Source organism: Homarus americanus, unplaced genomic scaffold (genome assembly GCF_018991925.1).
Source record: "Homarus americanus isolate GMGI-L3 unplaced genomic scaffold, GMGI_Hamer_2.0 scaffold31818, whole genome shotgun sequence".
Lineage (NCBI taxonomy): Eukaryota > Metazoa > Arthropoda > Malacostraca > Decapoda > Nephropidae > Homarus > Homarus americanus.
In genome coordinates this window covers 6,024-12,948 of record NW_024739981.1, presented here as the reverse complement: position 1 = coordinate 12,948, position 6,925 = coordinate 6,024, and the positions used below count along the sequence as shown (strand labels likewise).

Here is a 6,925-nt window from a genome sequence, read left to right as displayed (position 1 = left end):
ATACAGTACATTATTATAACACTTTGGTCCACCTAACCTGTCAGACAGCATCAACACACATACAGTATACTACAGTACTGTGTCCAGCCATTGTATAAGATTATTTTACCCTTTGGGCAAAAATCGAACAATTCTACCCACTACAATGGTTTATCCAATACAGTATTGTACATTATAAAACCAAGTAACTGTGGCTGAATAAAACACCGTCACTATGGATGTCTTGTTGGCCAGTGACTGCACAAACCAAAGCTGTCATGTGTGCTAGCTGTCACAACAACCACCTTGACTCATCCCTCGTCCACTGAGTGGGATGGTTGTCAGACATCCCAGTACACTATAGTAGTTAAGACATCCCAGTACACTATAGTAGTTAAGACATCCCAGTACACTATAGTAGTTAAGACATCCCAGTACACTATAGTAGTTAAGACATCCCAGTACACTATAGGAGTTAAGACATCCCAGTACACTATAGTAGTTAAGACATCCCAGTACACTATAGTAGTTAAGACATCCCAGTACACTATAGGAGTTAAGACATCCCAGTACACTATAGTACACTCACAGGACAACATAGTATCCACAGCAAATCAACTTATCAAATTTTAATCACTTCTCTGAGGTTTCATGCAATAACTTGGTCATTTGATTTTGAGATATTTTTTCCTATCTGGGACCTCATTGTCATGACACTGTTGAGACACATCTTCCATCCCCTCACTACAGCACCACGTACACAAGACAAAGTTTAGATCGTGTCTTTAATCTACATAAGATGGCTTGTGAATAGCTCCCTCCAAAACATTCTATGGTGATATAAATGTTCCGACATACTAAACCCTCCTGTTTACCATGATACCAAATATCAGTGTCACAACAATAATCTCAAAGCAACCTTCCAATTCAATATTACATTAATAACTGAAAGATTCATTTCATCTTTCACATATGATAAGAAATTAGTGTGTACAATCATTGGCACATGTTGTGAATGCCTGTACAACTACTAATGCCACATCTGATTCCAAGAAGCACACATCTGTCTCTTTGTGTCCTTCCACCTACAACACCTGTAAATCATCTCAATTAACCAAACAACATCCAAGTCATTTTTCCACATACAGTACTCATGTTAAATCTGTCACCATTCTTCCTGTAGTTCTCAGCAAATAGCGCACAACCATCATATTGTTTACACTGTATCATGTTAACTTTAATTTTGTCGACGTCCCACAGGAATGTCTAATAAAAAAATAATGGCACACTGCCTTCGACCATATCCAGATACAGTACAAAAATTTTAAACCATTTTCTTTAATGGAGCTTCATGTGGTAACTTTCCAGGTTATGGTTCACACTACTGTACTGGCAAACTAAACTACACTTTTGACTAATGAGGAAGGTAGTTAACCCCCTCTTCCTTAATAAAACCCCACAATAGTTGAGGTTAAGGATTGAGTGGATACAGCACTTATCTCATGTCCTAAGGGTATATGGTTTGATCCCAGGTCAAGCACTCCCAGTCACCCAGCAGTAAATGGGGAGGCGAGGGAGGTTAGGTACACTGCCTCCTTATGTCTTGAAGGCTTAGTAGACAGTGTCTTGTCTCCACTGTCCCTCATAGCCCCATCAGGCCTTTGGCAACCACTTCTATGCTCAGGTTAGATCAGTTTATCAGAAAGTGTTGTGGACGCACCGAGTGTCAGTTTTCAAGAGAAGACTTGACCAACACTGGAGTGGTTCAGGTACATTCAGGAGCCGGTGCATGCCCAGTATTTGCCAACAGTGCGGACAGAGACGTGACCGACGCCGGGTGTTGAAGGAAAGACCTTTTGGTGAAGAATATAAAGGAAAAGAGTCGCGCAAACTTTTTCGAGTGAGGGTTGTAAACTCTTGGAACAATCTACCAGAAAGTGTTGTGGACGGCACCGAGTGTGAGCCTTTTCAAGAGAAGACTTGACCAACACTGGAGCGGGTTCAGGTACATTCAGGAGCCGTGCATGCCCAGTATTTCCAACAGTGCGTGACAGAGACGTGACCGACGCCTGTAGAGGCGTTACGACCATTTTTGGTGAAGAATATAAAGGAAAAGAGTCGGGACCGATCGCCTCTCAAGCGCAATGCTATCAGTGGCGTAAGAGGATAAAAAAAAAAAAAAAATCAGAGTTAGATTGGATTAGGTAATGTAATAGTACTGGTAGTTTAGGTTTTAGGTGAAAAATCACCCACCCACCCACCCACCCTCTGCCAGACAAACAAATAATAATAACAATAATAATAATAATAATAAATAATAAATAATAAATAATAATAATAATAATAATAATAATAATAATAATAATAATAATAATAACAACAACAATACTGAAATGTGAGAATATAAATTAATTTGTCACTATCTTATGGGTGATGTCAATAACATTGCAGTTTGAGTGAAAGACAACAAATACCACAATGGCACATGTTTTAGGTCTGTTGGACACACACACATCAATACACACACACACACACACACACACACACACATCATCATCATCATCATCATCACACACTGACACATCATCACATCATCATCATCATCATCATCATCACATCATCATAACATCATCATCATCATCATCACATCATCATCATCATCATCATCATCATCATCATCATCATCATCATACATCATCATCATCATCATCATCATCATCATCATCATCACATCATCATCATCATCAACATCATCATCAACATCATCATCATCATCATCATCATCATCATCATCACATCATCATCATCAATACTATCATCATCATCATCATCATCAATAATCATCATCATCATCATCATCATCATCACATCATCATCATCACATCACATCATCACATCATCATCATCATCACATCATCACATCATCATCACTACACATCATCATCATCAACACATCATCATCATCATCATCACACAATACATCATCATCACACATCATCATCACACACACATCATCATCATATACATCATCATCATCATCATCATCATCATCATCATCATCATCATCATCAACACACACACACACACAACACACACACACACACACACACACACACACACACACACACACACACACACACACACACACACACACACAACAACACACACACACACACACACACACACACACACACACACACACACACACACACACACACACACACACACACACACACACACACACACACACACACACACACACACACACACACACACACACACACACACACACACACACACACACACACACACACACACACACACACACACACACACACACACACACACACACACACACACACACACACACACACACACACACACACACACACACACACACACACACACACACACACACACACACAGGTTCCTGCATAAATATATTGCACATTTGTTCATACTTCCAGACACGAATCATTTATCAAAGTTAAAACAAGATATAAAACTACTTTCATGTTTCATACTACAACACATCACAAAAACTTATCCATCATGGTAGTGAGACAAGTTAAGGAGGTTTATCATGGTAGTGAGACAAGTTATGGTGGTTTATCATGGTAGTGACGTTATGGAGGTTTATCATGGTAGTGAGACAAGTTATGGAGGTTTATCATGGTAGTGAGAAAAGCTATGGAGGTTTATCATGGTAGTGAGACAAGTTATGGAGGTTTATCATGGTAGTGAGAATAGTTATGGAGGTTTATCGTGGTAGTGGTACGTTATGGAGGTTTATCATGGTAGTGAGACGCTATGAGGTTTATCAGGGTAGTGAGACGTTATGGAGGTTTATCATGCTAGTGAGGCAAGTTATGGAGGTTTATTGGTAGTGGGAATGTTATGGAGGTTTATCGGTAGTGAGACGTTATGGAGGTTTATCGTGGTAGTGACAAGTTATGGCGGTTTATCATGGTAGTGAGGACAAGTTATGGCGGTTTATCATGGTAGTGAGACGTTATGGCGGTTTATCATGGTAGTGAGACAAGTTATGGAGGTTTATCATGGTAGTGAGACAAGTTATGGAGGTTTATCATGGTAGTGAGACAAGCTATGGAGGTTTATCATGGTAGTGAGACAAGTTATGGAGGTTTATCATGCTAGTGAGGCAAGGAGGTTTATTATGGTAGTGAGACGTTATGGAGGTTTATTGTGGTAGTGAGACAAGTTATGGAGGTTTATCGGTAGTGAGACAAGTTATGGAGGTTTATCATGGTAGTGAGACAAGCTATGGAGGTTTATCATGGTAGGAGACAAGTTATGGAGGTTTATCATGGTAGTGAGGCGTTATGGAGGTTTATTGTGGTAGTGGGACGTTATGGAGGTTTATCATGGTAGTGAGACGTTATGGAGGTTTATCAGCGTAGTGAGACAAGTTATGGCGGTTTATCGCGGTAGTAGACGTTATGGCAGTTTATCGTGGTAGTGAGACAAGTTATGGCGGTTTATCGCGGTAGTGAGACAAGTTATGGAGGTTTATCATGGTAGTGAGACAAGTTATGGAGGTTTATCGTTGCAGTAGACAAGTTATGGAGTATCATGGGTAGTAGCAAGTTATGGAGGTTTATCGGGTAGTGAGACAAGTTATGGAGGTTTATCATGGTAGTGAGACAAGTTTTGGAGGTTTATCATGTTAGTGAGACAAGTTATGGAGGTTTATCATGGGTAGTGAGACAAGTGGAGGTTTATCATGGTAGTGAGACAAGTTTGAGGTTTATCATGCTAGTGAGACAAGTTATGGAGGTTTATCATGGTAGTGAGACAAGTTATGGAGGTTTATCATGGTAGTGAGACAAGCTATGGAGGTTTATCATGGTAGTGAGACAAGTTTTGGAGGTTTATCATGCTAGTGAGACAAGTTATGGGGGTTTATCATGGTAGTGAGACAAGTTGGAGGTTTATCATGCTAGTGAGACGTTATGGGGGTTTATCATGGTAGTGAGACAAGTTTTGAGGTTTATCATGCTAGTGAGACAAGCTGTGGAGGTTTATCATGGTAGTGAGACAAGTTTTGAGGTTTATCATGCTAGTGAGACAAGTTGGGCTTATCATGGTAGTGAGACAAGTAGTGGGTTTATCATGGTAGTGAGACAAGTTATGGAGGTTTATCATGCTAGTGAGACAAGTTATGGGGGTTTATCATGGTAGTGAGACGTTAGTGGAGGTTTATCATGCTAGTGAGACGTTATGGGGTTTATCGTGGTAGTGAGACGTTTTGGAGGTTTATCATGCTAGTGAGACGTTAGTGGAGGTTTATCAGTAGTGGAGACAAGTTTGAGGTTTTATCATGCTAGTGAGACAAGTTATGGGGGGTTTATCATGGTAGTGAGACAAGTTTTGGAGGTTTATCATGCTAGTGAGACAATGCGGAGGTTTATCATGGTAGTGAGACAAGTTTTGGAGGTTTATCTGCTAGTGAGACAAGTTAGGGGTTTATCATGGTAGTGAGACAAGTTTGGAGGTTTATCGGTAGTAGACAAGTTATGGGGTTTATCGTGGTAGTGAGACGTTATGGAGGTTTATCGTGGTAGTGAGACAAGTTATGGGGTTTATCATGGTAGTAGACGTTATGGAGGTTTATCATGGTAGTGGCAGTTATGGGGTTTTATCATGGTAGTGAGACAAGTTAGGAGGTTTATCATGCTAGTGGACAAGTTATGGGTTATCATGGTAGTGGAGACAAGTTATGGAGGTTTATCATGCTAGTGAGACAAGTTATGGGGTTTATCAGGGTAGTGAGACAAGTTATGGAGGTTTATTGCGGTAGTGAGACAAGTTTTGGGTTTATCGGTAGTGAGACAAGCTAGGAGGTTTATCATGGTAGTGAGACAAGTTATGGAGGTTTATCATGCTAGTGAGACAAGTTATGGAGGTTTATCATGGTAGTGAGACAAGTTATGGAGGTTTATCATGGTAGTGAGAAAGTTATGGAGGTTTATCATGGTAGTGAGACAAGTTATGGGGGTTTATCATGGCAGGAGAGTGATGGTAAAGAGTGTGAGACAAGGTGTGTGATGCAAGAGTGTGAGACAAGTAAGTGTGTGATGGTAATAAGAGTGTGAGACAAGGGGATGGTAACAAGAGTGTGAGACAAGTGTTGTGTGATGGTAAGAGTGTGAGACAAAGTGTGATGGTAACAAAGAGTGTGAGACAAGTAAGTTGTGTGTGATGGTAACAAGAGTGTGAGACAAATGATGGTATATATAAAGACAAGTGTGATGGTAACAAGAGTGTGGAGACAAGCAAGCAGTGTGATACAAGAGTGTGAGACATGTTGTGTGTGATGGTAACAAGAGTGTGAGACACAAAGTCAGTGTGATGGTAACAAATATATAAGTGTTGTGTGTGATGGCAATATGTGAGACAAGTGTTAGATGGTAACAAGAGTGTGAGACAAGCAAGCTAGATGGTAACAAGAGTGTAGAGACAAGCAAGTTGTGTGGGTGATGGAACAAGAGTGTGAGACAAGTGTTAGTGTGATGGTAAATGAGTGTGAGATAAGTAAGCGGGGGATGGTAACAAGAGTGTGAGACAAGCAAGGTGTGTGTGATGGTAACAAGAGTGTGAGACAAGTGTTGTGTGTGATGGCAACAAAGAGTGTGAGGTTGAAGCAGTGTGATGGCAACAAGAGTGGAGACGTTGTGTGTGTGTGACGGTAACAAAGAGGGAGAGGTGTGTTGTGTGTGATGGCAACAAGAGTGTGGAGACAAGTGTTGTGTGTGATGGCAACAAGAGTGTGAGGACAAGGTTGTGTGTGATGGCAACGCATGTGGAGACTGGGCGTCAGTGTGATGGCAACAAGAGTGTGAGACAAGCAGTGTGATGGCACAAGAGGCAGACAAGTGTTGTGTGTGATGGCAACAAGAGTGTGAGACAAGGTTGTGATGGTAAC

General features: G+C 40.7%; 1 long non-coding RNA gene across 5 annotated transcripts; it reads left to right on the top strand.

Moving 5' to 3' along the window:
• Positions 1-4,025: 4,025 nt before the first annotated feature.
• On the top strand, positions 4,026-6,003 carry LOC121875031. Of its 5 annotated transcripts, none has more exons than XR_006090540.1 (4): positions 4,026-4,123; positions 4,508-4,538; positions 4,626-4,687; positions 5,967-6,003. It is a non-coding gene; the product is annotated as an uncharacterized LOC121875031 (long non-coding RNA). The 5 variants fall into 5 exon arrangements; XR_006090536.1 differs by lacking the exon at positions 5,967-6,003 and adding an exon at positions 4,746-4,909 and having other exon boundaries at positions 4,626-4,656; XR_006090537.1 differs by lacking the exon at positions 5,967-6,003 and adding an exon at positions 4,777-4,909.
• Positions 6,004-6,925: the final 922 nt, after the last annotated feature.